This window comes from Anomaloglossus baeobatrachus, unplaced genomic scaffold, assembly GCF_048569485.1.
Source record: "Anomaloglossus baeobatrachus isolate aAnoBae1 unplaced genomic scaffold, aAnoBae1.hap1 Scaffold_569, whole genome shotgun sequence".
NCBI lineage: Eukaryota > Metazoa > Chordata > Amphibia > Anura > Aromobatidae > Anomaloglossus > Anomaloglossus baeobatrachus.
The window spans coordinates 115,909-129,460 of NW_027444930.1; the positions used below are offsets into that span (position 1 = coordinate 115,909).

General features: G+C 52.5%; 5 non-coding genes and 1 pseudogene across 5 annotated transcripts; all 6 read right to left on the minus strand.

Moving 5' to 3' along the window:
* Positions 1 to 1,080: 1,080 nt before the first annotated feature.
* Positions 1,081 to 1,266, minus strand: LOC142284368 (U2 spliceosomal RNA). The gene has a single exon (XR_012745886.1). It is a non-coding gene; the product is annotated as a U2 spliceosomal RNA (small nuclear RNA).
* Positions 1,267 to 1,657: 391 nt separating this feature from the next.
* LOC142284371 (U2 spliceosomal RNA) lies at positions 1,658 to 1,790 on the minus strand (annotated as a pseudogene).
* A 1,117-nt stretch (positions 1,791 to 2,907) lies between these two features.
* Positions 2,908 to 3,098, minus strand: LOC142284305 (U2 spliceosomal RNA). The gene has a single exon (XR_012745825.1). It is a non-coding gene; the product is annotated as a U2 spliceosomal RNA (small nuclear RNA).
* Positions 3,099 to 4,215: 1,117 nt separating this feature from the next.
* LOC142284355 (U2 spliceosomal RNA) lies at positions 4,216 to 4,406 on the minus strand. Its single transcript, XR_012745875.1, has one exon. It is a non-coding gene; the product is annotated as a U2 spliceosomal RNA (small nuclear RNA).
* Positions 4,407 to 5,523: 1,117 nt separating this feature from the next.
* Positions 5,524 to 5,714, minus strand: LOC142284307 (U2 spliceosomal RNA). The gene has a single exon (XR_012745827.1). It is a non-coding gene; the product is annotated as a U2 spliceosomal RNA (small nuclear RNA).
* A 1,117-nt stretch (positions 5,715 to 6,831) lies between these two features.
* Positions 6,832 to 7,022, minus strand: LOC142284308 (U2 spliceosomal RNA). The gene has a single exon (XR_012745828.1). It is a non-coding gene; the product is annotated as a U2 spliceosomal RNA (small nuclear RNA).
* Positions 7,023 to 13,552: the final 6,530 nt, after the last annotated feature.

Genomic DNA, 13,552 nt, shown 5'->3' on the forward strand with positions numbered 1-13,552 from the left:
CTATGCCAGACACATCTTAGGGAGAGAGAGCGAGAGGGAGACAAACCCACGCCTACACAAGACATTTTGTCACCCAAGCCAACCCTTGAAAAGGCTGCTTTGCAGAGCAAAAACAAGAAGAATGGTGCGTTTTGCAGCCGCCGCCCACTGCAATGAATCTGAATAACTCCTCCTTTAGGGCGCAAGCAACTCCCCTCCCCCTTGCAGTCTTTCCAATTCACGATACAAAAAGACGGACAGGACAGGTTGCCTGACTTTCCGTCACTGCCACCCTTTGCCATCCTTACCCGTAGAAAGCCCTTTCATCATCCCCAAACCCTAATCTTTTCCCTTTCCTTCCCAGCCCCCAAACCCTGCCCTCTGTACCTTTCTCACCACCCGCTTCCCTTCTCCTGTCATCCCCCTACCACCCGGGAAAAAAAGAGATTGCCCCCTCCTTCCACTAGCCCACCCTCCCACCCAAAGAACAACTTCTTCTGCGCAGCTTGTTTTCTAGGCAGCAGCGCTATTGTGATGTCATCGGGGGGCATTGTGACAAGCCGCCAGTGTTCCGTCTCTTCATGTTGTGCACTGTTCAAACCGAAAATACATCAACAGGCAGGCTACAGAAAAGCTTACTAACAAAGGTTAGAGAGGGGCTTTCTCAGAGGGCTTTTTACAGTTTGTCTATTCCCAATTAGCCGGTTTAGTATACTTAATGAAAGTACTAATTCTTTCATAGGCCGCCCATTCTTAGTATTTGACGTTCAGGTAACAACAGGTAACTTTATTTGGAGTGGAAGCAGAGAGATAACACCAGATGCCAATTGTAGATCCTCTCACACCTGTGGTCACTGCAGCATCTGACTCCACTTTGTCCAAAAGGGATCTATTCCATTCAATTACACATGATCTAGATTAGACTGACAACAAGATACTGCACGGGACATAGCAGAGTTGGTGAAGTTGAGTGGTGATGAGTTTGCTATTTGGATGAATAAAGCAAGTAAAAAGTGTGTTAGATAAAAATTCATTTCAATTCGCTAATCGGGCTAATATGAATCAGGTGAATCGAGTTCTGCTTTTGGAAACTGGGTTAAGAAGGGGTGCACCGTTCCTGGAGGTACTGCAATACCAGGTCAATGCGTGGAGTGGACAGAGCAAGCTCTTTTTCCATCTCCCTGTTCTAAAAATCCATTTAATATATGGTCCCCAGATAGGGGACGTATCAGATATTAAACTGATAAGAACAGATTTAATGAAGCTTTCCAAAGCACCGCAAAAAATGCATGACCGAAGTCACACCAAAAACAGTGCAAAGGCTAGGATTCGTGTGGACCCCTCCGTGAGGAGAGGGTCCCCAAAAATCAACCCCGTCCCTCCGAGCCAGAAGGCCACAGCAAGGGTCAGGGATCTTCGGTGCTCCCCCAAGCCGAAGCCTGGTTGAGCCTTGTCGTTGCTCCCAGCGTCCACCCAGGCATCTTACCCAAGTGGAGTAGAGAGCTACTAGTTGTTGGTTTCGCAGCCGAAACTGCCCGGACCGTCAACCGGTGTTGGTTTCTCAGCCCAAGGCTAACCGGACCTCCAACCGGGTGATGGTTTCTCAGCCGAAGCTGACCCAGACCTCCAACCGGGTGTTGGTTTCTCAGCCGAAGCTGACCCAGACCTCCAACCGGGTGTTGGTTTCTCAGCCGAAGCTGACCCGGACCTCCAACCGGGTGTTGGTTTCTCAGCCCAAAGCTGAACGGACCTCCGACCACTGATAAGAACAGATACTACACTTGATCTTAGCCAAAAGGCCGAGAAGCGATAACCAGAATTGGTTTGGGCCTCGAGTGGCACCCTGGCCTATGCCAGACACATCTTAGGGAGAGAGAGCGAGAGGGAGACAAACCCACGCCTACACAAGACATTTTGTCACCCAAGCCAACCCTTGAAAAGGCTGCTTTGCAGAGCAAAAACAAGAAGAATGGTGCGTTTTGCAGCCGCCGCCCACTGCAATGAATCTGAATAACTCCTCCTTTAGGGCGCAAGCAACTCCCCTCCCCCTTGCAGTCTTTCCAATTCACGATACAAAAAGACGGACAGGACAGGTTGCCTGACTTTCCGTCACTGCCACCCTTTGCCATCCTTACCCGTAGAAAGCCCTTTCATCATCCCCAAACCCTAATCTTTTCCCTTTCCTTCCCAGCCCCCAAACCCTGCCCTCTGTACCTTTCTCACCACCCGCTTCCCTTCTCCTGTCATCCCCCTACCACCCGGGAAAAAAAGAGATTGCCCCCTCCTTCCACTAGCCCACCCTCCCACCCAAAGAACAACTTCTTCTGCGCAGCTTGTTTTCTAGGCAGCAGCGCTATTGTGATGTCATCGGGGGGCATTGTGACAAGCCGCCAGTGTTCCGTCTCTTCATGTTGTGCACTGTTCAAACCGAAAATACATCAACAGGCAGGCTACAGAAAAGCTTACTAACAAAGGTTAGAGAGGGGCTTTCTCAGAGGGCTTTTTACAGTTTGTCTATTCCCAATTAGCCGGTTTAGTATACTTAATGAAAGTACTAATTCTTTCATAGGCCGCCCATTCTTAGTATTTGACGTTCAGGTAACAACAGGTAACTTTATTTGGAGTGGAAGCAGAGAGATAACACCAGATGCCAATTGTAGATCCTCTCACACCTGTGGTCACTGCAGCATCTGACTCCACTTTGTCCAAAAGGGATCTATTCCATTCAATTACACATGATCTAGATTAGACTGACAACAAGATACTGCACGGGACATAGCAGAGTTGGTGAAGTTGAGTGGTGATGAGTTTGCTATTTGGATGAATAAAGCAAGTAAAAAGTGTGTTAGATAAAAATTCATTTCAATTCGCTAATCGGGCTAATATGAATCAGGTGAATCGAGTTCTGCTTTTGGAAACTGGGTTAAGAAGGGGTGCACCGTTCCTGGAGGTACTGCAATACCAGGTCAATGCGTGGAGTGGACAGAGCAAGCTCTTTTTCCATCTCCCTGTTCTAAAAATCCATTTAATATATGGTCCCCAGATAGGGGACGTATCAGATATTAAACTGATAAGAACAGATACTACACTTGATCTTAGCCAAAAGGCCGAGAAGCGATAACCAGAATTGGTTTGGGCCTCGAGTGGCACCCTGGCCTATGCCGGACACATCTTAGGGAGAGAGAGCGAGAGGGAGACAAACCCACGCCTACACAAGACATTTTGTCACCCAAGCCAACCCTTGAAAAGGCTGCTTTGCAGAGCAAAAACAAGAAGAATGGTGCGTTTTGCAGCCGCCGCCCACTGCAATGAATCTGAATAACTCCTCCTTTAGTGCGCAAGCAACTCCCCTCCCCCTTGCAGTCTTTCCAATTCACGATACAAAAAGACGGACAGGACAGGTTGCCTGACTTTCCGTCACTGCCACCCTTTGCCATCCTTACCCGTAGAAAGCCCTTTCATCATCCCCAAACCCTAATCTTTTCCCTTTCCTTCCCAGCCCCCAAACCCTGCCCTCTGTACCTTTCTCACCACCCGCTTCCCTTCTCCTGTCATCCCCCTACCACCCGGGAAAAAAAGAGATTGCCCCCTCCTTCCACTAGCCCACCCTCCCACCCAAAGAACAACTTCTTCTGCGCAGCTTGTTTTCTAGGCAGCAGCGCTATTGTGATGTCATCGGGGGGCATTGTGACAAGCCGCCAGTGTTCCGTCTCTTCATGTTGTGCACTGTTCAAACCGAAAATACATCAACAGGCAGGTTACAGAAAAGCTTACTAACAAAGGTTAGAGAGGGGCTTTCTCAGAGGGCTTTTTACAGTTTGTCTATTCCCAATTAGCCGGTTTAGTATACTTAATGAAAGTACTAATTCTTTCATAGGCCGCCCATTCTTAGTATTTGACGTTCAGGTAACAACAGGTAACTTTATTTGGAGTGGAAGCAGAGAGATAACACCAGATGCCAATTGTAGATCCTCTCACACCTGTGGTCACTGCAGCATCTGACTCCACTTTGTCCAAAAGGGATCTATTCCATTCAATTACACATGATCTAGATTAGACTGACAACAAGATACTGCACGGGACATAGCAGAGTTGGTGAAGTTGAGTGGTGATGAGTTTGCTATTTGGATGAATAAAGCAAGTAAAAAGTGTGTTAGATAAAAATTCATTTCAATTCGCTAATCGGGCTAATATGAATCAGGTGAATCGAGTTCTGCTTTTGGAAACTGGGTTAAGAAGGGGTGCACCGTTCCTGGAGGTACTGCAATACCAGGTCAATGCGTGGAGTGGACAGAGCAAGCTCTTTTTCCATCTCCCTGTTCTAAAAATCCATTTAATATATGGTCCCCAGATAGGGGACGTATCAGATATTAAACTGATAAGAACAGATACTACACTTGATCTTAGCCAAAAAGCCGAGAAGCGATAACCAGAATTGGTTTGGGCCTCGAGTGGCACCCTGGCCTATGCCGGACACATCTTAGGGAGAGAGAGCGAGAGGGAGACAAACCCACGCCTACACAAGACATTTTGTCACCCAAGCCAACCCTTGACAAGGCTGCTTTGCAGAGCAAAAACAAGAAGAATGGTGCGTTTTGCAGCCGCCGCCCACTGCAATGAATCTGAATAACTCCTCCTTTAGGGCGCAAGCAACTCCCCTCCCCCTTGCAGTCTTTCCAATTCACGATACAAAAAGACGGACAGGACAGGTTGCCTGACTTTCCGTCACTGCCACCCTTTGCCATCCTTACCCGTAGAAAGCCCTTTCATCATCCCCAAACCCTAATCTTTTCCCTTTCCTTCCCAGCCCCCAAACCCTGCCCTCTGTACCTTTCTCACCACCCGCTTCCCTTCTCCTGTCATCCCCCTACCACCCGGGAAAAAAAGAGATTGCCCCCTCCTTCCACTAGCCCACCCTCCCACCCAAAGAACAACTTCTTCTGCGCAGCTTGTTTTCTAGGCAGCAGCGCTATTGTGATGTCATCGGGGGGCATTGTGACAAGCCGCCAGTGTTCCGTCTCTTCATGTTGTGCACTGTTCAAACCGAAAATACATCAACAGGCAGGCTACAGAAAAGCTTACTAACAAAGGTTAGAGAGGGGCTTTCTCAGAGGGCTTTTTACAGTTTGTCTATTCCCAATTAGCCGGTTTAGTATACTTAATGAAAGTACTAATTCTTTCATAGGCCGCCCATTCTTAGTATTTGACGTTCAGGTAACAACAGGTAACTTTATTTGGAGTGGAAGCAGAGAGATAACACCAGATGCCAATTGTAGATCCTCTCACACCTGTGGTCACTGCAGCATCTGACTCCACTTTGTCCAAAAGGGATCTATTCCATTCAATTACACATGATCTAGATTAGACTGACAACAAGATACTGCACGGGACATAGCAGAGTTGGTGAAGTTGAGTGGTGATGAGTTTGCTATTTGGATGAATAAAGCAAGTAAAAAGTGTGTTAGATAAAAATTCATTTCAATTCGCTAATCGGGCTAATATGAATCAGGTGAATCGAGTTCTGCTTTTGGAAACTGGGTTAAGAAGGGGTGCACCGTTCCTGGAGGTACTGCAATACCAGGTCAATGCGTGGAGTGGACAGAGCAAGCTCTTTTTCCATCTCCCTGTTCTAAAAATCCATTTAATATATGGTCCCCAGATAGGGGACGTATCAGATATTAAACTGATAAGAACAGATACTACACTTGATCTTAGCCAAAAGGCCGAGAAGCGATAACCAGAATTGGTTTGGGCCTCGAGTGGCACCCTGGCCTATGCCGGACACATCTTAGGGAGAGAGAGCGAGAGGGAGACAAACCCACGCCTACACAAGACATTTTGTCACCCAAGCCAACCCTTGAAAAGGCTGCTTTGCAGAGCAAAAACAAGAAGAATGGTGCGTTTTGCAGCCGCCGCCCACTGCAATGAATCTGAATAACTCCTCCTTTAGGGCGCAAGCAACTCCCCTCCCCCTTGCAGTCTTTCCAATTCACGATACAAAAAGACGGACAGGACAGGTTGCCTGACTTTCCGTCACTGCCACCCTTTGCCATCCTTACCCGTAGAAAGCCCTTTCATCATCCCCAAACCCTAATCTTTTCCCTTTCCTTCCCAGCCCCCAAACCCTGCCCTCTGTACCTTTCTCACCACCCGCTTCCCTTCTCCTGTCATCCCCCTACCACCCGGGAAAAAAAGAGATTGCCCCCTCCTTCCACTAGCCCACCCTCCCACCCAAAGAACAACTTCTTCTGCGCAGCTTGTTTTCTAGGCAGCAGCGCTATTGTGATGTCATCGGGGGGCATTGTGACAAGCCGCCAGTGTTCCGTCTCTTCATGTTGTGCACTGTTCAAACCGAAAATACATCAACAGGCAGGCTACAGAAAAGCTTACTAACAAAGGTTAGAGAGGGGCTTTCTCAGAGGGCTTTTTACAGTTTGTCTATTCCCAATTAGCCGGTTTAGTATACTTAATGAAAGTACTAATTCTTTCATAGGCCGCCCATTCTTAGTATTTGACGTTCAGGTAACAACAGGTAACTTTATTTGGAGTGGAAGCAGAGAGATAACACCAGATGCCAATTGTAGATCCTCTCACACCTGTGGTCACTGCAGCATCTGACTCCACTTTGTCCAAAAGGGATCTATTCCATTCAATTACACATGATCTAGATTAGACTGACAACAAGATACTGCACGGGACATAGCAGAGTTGGTGAAGTTGAGTGGTGATGAGTTTGCTATTTGGATGAATAAAGCAAGTAAAAAGTGTGTTAGATAAAAATTCATTTCAATTCGCTAATCGGGCTAATATGAATCAGGTGAATCGAGTTCTGCTTTTGGAAACTGGGTTAAGAAGGGGTGCACCGTTCCTGGAGGTACTGCAATACCAGGTCAATGCGTGGAGTGGACAGAGCAAGCTCTTTTTCCATCTCCCTGTTCTAAAAATCCATTTAATATATGGTCCCCAGATAGGGGACGTATCAGATATTAAACTGATAAGAACAGATACTACACTTGATCTTAGCCAAAAGGCCGAGAAGCGATAACCAGAATTGGTTTGGGCCTCGAGTGGCACCCTGGCCTATGCCGGACACATCTTAGGGAGAGAGAGCGAGAGGGAGACAAACCCACGCCTACACAAGACATTTTGTCACCCAAGCCATGACCAGCTGAGGGATGATTCTCCGGTCATGATGTCTGTGTAACCAAACCCCCTTATCCTCTAAAATTAAACACACGGACTGCATGCGACTTGGTTCAAATGGCCACAGCAGCCTTTTTATTGCCTATTGTTTTACAGACTAGTACCTTAGGGACGCCGTCCAACGGGCGACCCAAAACAACCACATAACGGTAACAATAGACAATAACATTTACAATACCCCCCGGGGTAGGCCCAGTCCACTACTACTACTCCCCCTGTCCCCGGCCGCAACACACCGACCCAGAGACGAGGTGCCAATCACCCACGGATTGACCCCCACACTTTGGCAGAACCCCGTGCCTGCCACATCCCGGAAACCGAGAGCCACCATACCAAGACAATGACTCCCGGTCCAGCCACCAATCACTTCCAAACCTCTGGACCAGACCTACCCCCACCGCTACTGTGACAAAAGGTATCCCAACTTACCCAAAAACATCTCCCACATGACAACACAAAGGGAGGGTGGGCGGGGATCGTTCGGCGTCCGGAAACAGAAGAGGAGGTAACTCCTTCCTCTCCCAGCTAACCCTTTCCCTGCTCCTCCTCTTCCTCCCCGGCTAAAACCATCCCCCAAAGCCATATTAGGCATATACCACTGTCCCTATTAACCCATCACTCCCTACCTCCCCCTTGGTCATGTCGCCCCTCCCCCCAAGTGGGTCCGTGGCTTTCTTGACCAGCTGAGGGATGATTCTCCGGTCATGATGTCTGTGTAACCAAACCCCCTTATCCTCTAAAATTAAACACACGGACTGCATGCGACTTGGTTCAAATGGCCACAGCAGCCTTTTTATTGCCTATTGTTTTACAGACTAGTACCTTAGGGACGCCGTCCAACGGGCGACCCAAAACAACCACATAACGGTAACAATAGACAATAACATTTACAATACCCCCCGGGGTAGGCCCAGTCCACTACTACTACTCCCCCTGTCCCCGGCCGCAACACACCGACCCAGAGACGAGGTGCCAATCACCCACGGATTGACCCCCACACTTTGGCAGAACCCCGTGCCTGCCACATCCCGGAAACCGAGAGCCACCATACCAAGACAATGACTCCCGGTCCAGCCACCAATCACTTCCAAACCTCTGGACCAGACCTACCCCCACCGCCACAGGACAGACCACGTGACACCTTACGTGGCCTGGACCCGCCACACACCAAAAGCACGCTCCACACCATCCTGCAGACCCAACGCCCATAAATCCAGACCGACCTCGTTGAGGTGCACACCATCACCCCTCCGAAATCGCCAATCAGCCGGCTCCAAATCCCTGTGCCGTACCACAATCCCACCATTCCTGGTCACAAACCTAGCCACTACCCTATTCACCTGGGCCCTGGCCTTATTAACCTTCTCCACCGACCGAGCCCCTCTCCATGCCAACCTGGTCACTATGTCAGACCATACGACCAGCAAACCAGGATACCGCTTCCACAACTGCAGTAAATCAATCTTTATGTCTCGGATCAAATCCCGCGACGCCCTGGCACCAAGATCATTACCCCCCACATGCAATACCAGCACCTCCGGGGGCCGCTCAACTTTACAATGGAAACGAAATTCCGGGACCACCCTGCCCCACTCCATGCCCCGAACTCCGATCCATCGAACAGTCGCCTGCGCACGATCCAAACCCAGCTGTCGACCATTCGGGCGGACCTCCGCCCGACGGGCACCCCAAAATACGAAGGAGTGCCCCAAGATCCAGATCAGGCACTTCCCTATAACAAATAAAACAAAACGAAAATATCAAAACCAATAACAGCACAACCACCAACACATCAAAAAACACCCCTTTCCTCAAACCTTCCGCACGTAACCAAAGTCCCATGATGCTACAACAACTGCGGTCTCACATACCGCCGAAAACAAGAAGATTCCCATCTACCAATACGCTTTACCACCTCATCTCCAAGCCCCCAACGGGCTGCCTCCGTTGCTGCACCAATTCGGAATGAATGCGACCCGAATTCCTCCGGGCGCTCCCCCGCGTTACGTAGACTTAGCCGCAGCACCGCCACAAACTGAAACCTCGACAAAAACGACCCATTCAAATGCCGCAACAACGGGCCAGGTAAGCCTCCCCTCACGGCCATAAATCTCTCGACTAAACGCACAGGGCACAATTCCTCTCCTGGAACCGCATATAACACCACCAATCTACCACGGCCCAGCTGATCCATTTTTGACCGGCGAATCCGGCACTCCACCTGACTACTGCTCACTTGCACGTCCTCAAACATCAAACCACCCCCCGTCACCCTGGACGGGCTCACCAGCTCGCCTATCCGGAACGCCCCATAAAAAGCGAGACCGAAAGCCGTTGTAAATAGAACCGTCTCGTACACAGACTCACAAATGCCGCTCAGGCCACCCACCATCCGTCTCAACAAACCAAACGATACAGGGCGCCTCTTGTCCCTCTCCCGTACGCCACGGCGAAAGCCCCTCAAAGCCTGACGAACCCGAAAATCCTGTGAAACATCACGCTCCCCTCTCATTTTTAACCAAAATGCCACTGCCGACACCCGATGTGCCACAGCCGATGCCGATCGCCCGGCTGAAAAATCCGTACTCACCAATGACAACAAAGCCACCAAGTAATCCACGCTTTCCCCACCAAACATCAGACGCAACAACTCCTCCCATTCAGCCCACACCTTAGCATACCGGCACCAAGTCACCTCGGTCACCGAGTTCCGAATCAAGTCTGAGATCACCGCCTCACCAGATGCCACAAATCCTCGGGGCACTCCACTCCAACTTCGTCCGCCCACGGCAACAGCGCCCGAAACCTGCTGAACTGAAAACGAGACAAAGCATCAGCCACCTCGTTGTCAACACCCGGAACGTGCCGTGCCACTACCTGCACATTCAACTGCAGACATCTCAACACTAAATGCCGCAAATACACCACCACCGGCTCCGACTTAGCAGACAAGTTGTTAATCGCGTGCACCACCGCCTGGTTATCACAATGAAAACACACTTTCCTTCCGGCAAAGTGCGACCCCCATAGCTCCACTGCCACTACAATGGGGAATAGCTCTAACAGGGCCAAATTCCTAACCAAGCCGCTCTCCCGCCACGCCTGTGGCCACTGCCCGACACACCAATGACCTCTGAAGACAGCCCCAAACCCGGCCGACCCCGCCGCATCCGTAAACAGCTGCAACGCCCCGTTAGACGCCACCCTCTCCATCACCAGCGTCCGGCCGTTGAAATGCTGCAAAAATTGATCCCATACTTCCAAATCGTCCCTGATCGCCTTTGCGATCCGCACAAAATGCGCCGGCAACCGTACCCCGGCCGTCGCCGTCGCCAAACGCCTCGCAAACACTCTCCCCATTGGCACAATTCTGCAAGCAAAATTCAATTTTCCAAGCAAAGACTGCACCGCCTTAAGCCGCACCTTCTTCGCCGCTTTTACCCCTGACACTGCGGACCTCAAATCACGGACCTTCTCCGCCGGCAACCTGCATTCCATAGCAATGGTGTCAATTTCAATTCCCAGAAAACACATCACCGGCGCCGGGCCTTCCGTCTTATCCGGCGCCAAAGGAATCCCGAAACTGGCCGCAACTTTTTGCAACGCAAATAGCAAACCCGCACAAACCATCGAACCCGCCGGCCCGACACACAGGAAATCATCCAAGTAATGAATGATGGACGTAAGCCCGGACACGTCCCGAACCACCCACTCAACAAACGAACTAAATGCCTCAAAGTACGAACACGAAATGGAACAGCCCATTGGCAAACAACGATCAACATAATAACTGCCATCCCACCAGCAACCCAACAAATGCTGACTATCTGGATGAACCGGTAACAACCGAAACGCTGCTTCCACATCCGCCTTTGCCATCAATGCACCCCGCCCCGCCGCCCTAACCAGGTCCAACGCCTTATCGAACGACACATAATATACCGCCGACAACTCCGGCGCAATGCCATCATTCACCGATAACCCTTCCGGGTAAGACAAATGATGAATCAGCCGAAATTTATTCCGCTCCTTCTTTGGTACCACCCCCAACGGTGACACCACCAAATTCCCGCACGGCGGGGCAACATAAGGGCCGCCCATCCTGCCCAAAGCCACCTCCCTTTCCAGCTTCTCATCCACCACTTCCGGGTGATCCCGAGCGGAACGCAAATTACGATACGGCGGAACCGATGCATTAACAACCGACGGAATATGAAAACCATCCGAAAAACCAGAACTTAACAACGCCGCCGCCTCCTTGTCCGGATACCTATTTAAAAACGGAACCATCACTTCTACCTTCACCGGCGTCGTCCCTCTTACCAGCCCCATCACCAGCCTTTCCTTTTCCTTTTTTAAAACATTTGGACAAGCTATGTCCCCCCCCACATCCGGAGCATTCATGCTTAAAACGGCACGCCGCTCCAAACCTGCACTGCCCTTCATTGTACTGCCAACACAAACCTTTCTTGAAACTTGCCGGGGACCCGGCCCCCCCCGAACCCCCGGCGCCCCCCCGAAAGGGCTGAGCCGGTGCCGACATCAATCGCATCCATAAGGAAATATCCTTATGGTCCCAACGCACATCTGGCCGCAATGCCTTCCGCTGCCTAAATTGCTCGTCGTAGCGCAGCCACGCCAGTCCGCCATAAACTCGATAAGCCTCCCCTATCGCATCCATGTAGCCGAACAAAGCCGAACAATGCTCCGGCTCCTTCTCCCCGACCACGCTCGCCAAAATCGCAAATGCCTGTAGCCAGTTGGCAAAAGTCCGAGGAATAAGCCTATAACGGCGCTTTTCCTCCTCGTCCTTCTCCTTTTTGGAATCACTCGGCTTAACCCTATCCAAATTAAATTTCTCCAGGGGAAGCAGAGAAAATATCTCCACATATTCCCCTTTCCAAATTTTTTCCCGCACCTCCTTCTTTAAATGGGCCCCCAGCGGGCCCTCAAAACAAACATAAACTTCGCTTTTAGCCCTATCATCTAAGCGCACCACCTCATCCTCCTTCTCCTTTTCCTTCTCCTTTTCCTTCTCCTTTTCCTTCTCCTTTCCCCCCCCCGTCTCACTCCCCCCTTCGCCCCCCCCTCTACTCGCACCCGCTCCGTCACCCCCCGTCGCCGCCGAGGCCCCTAAACCGGCTGCACCCACCCACGCCGCCACCGGCGCCTGGGCCCCCTCCCCCCCCGCTCCCGAAGCCGCCGCCAGCCCCTGCAACAGCCCCAACAATTGACTCCACACTGCGAAACCAGCGGGCGCTGCCGTAGCCGCAGCCGCCCCCCCCCCCGAAGCCCCCCGCCAGCGCAGCCCCTGCCGCCTCCGCGGCCGTCTCACCCGACCGCCGCTCGGCGTCTCCCGAGACCGCCGCCTCGCTGTCCTCCGTCTGTCGTCCATCCGACTCCTCCGAACCGAAAGCCTCTTCCCCCTCCTCGCCGCTGGCCTCATCTTCCATCCGACATCCGGGGGGCGCCGCCGCAGCACCCCCCCCACCACGGCCGCCAGACAGGGCCGCCGCGTGGGCAGAGTCATCCCCGCTCCATCTCTTGCCCCGGGGTGACAACCCAGGAGACCGTCCTGTCCCCCGCGCCGGCACCCCGGGCCTCGACCTCTTGCGCCCGCCCCCCTGCCGACTGCAAGGGGCCTCCGGGCGCGGACGACCAGACGCCCGGCTCCGGATCTCAGCCGTCGTCGCCTCTGGCCCTCCTGGGCTATTGCAGGCCTCCATCCGCCGAGTCCTCCCGCTCCCACGGGAGACTGCCACATCCGGGGGCTGCACAGCGGTACTGAGTGACCCGGCGGTTGCCGCAGGGCTCCCGCCGTCACTCCTTCTCTCAGCCGCACCGGGGTCAGGCACCGCAGACCCCCCCCCCGGCGCCGGACCTACCGCCACGTGAAGCCCCGCGGTCCCCCCCGCCGACTGCAGGGGGATCTGCTGGCCTCTCTCCTGCGCCGAGCGCGCTCCCGGCCTGGAGCCGCTGCAGTCTCAGTAACTCCAGCCCGGAGGCCGGGACCGGAAGCAGGCCCCGTGCTGGCCACTCCCACCTCCCGACCGCCGCGGCTGGAACGAAGATTCCTCCCGCCGGCCTCTGCAGCAGCCAGACGCTGCTGCTGCGCTGCACTCTGCGGAGGGTCCCTGGAGGGGCTCTTACATCTCCTCCTCGCCCCCCCCGCGCCCGGGGAATACCTGCGGGGGGGCCGCGACTGGCGCCCGCCGCTGCTGGGGGGACGAGGGGCAAGCGCCGACGGGTTAACCCCGGCAGCCCTGATGTGGGTCTGCACTGCCAGGGGCCCGTGCGCTGCGACCGCTGCCTGAATCAGACGCTGGAGCTCCTGAAGATCTGCCATGGAGGTGCACGTGCAGATCGTTCG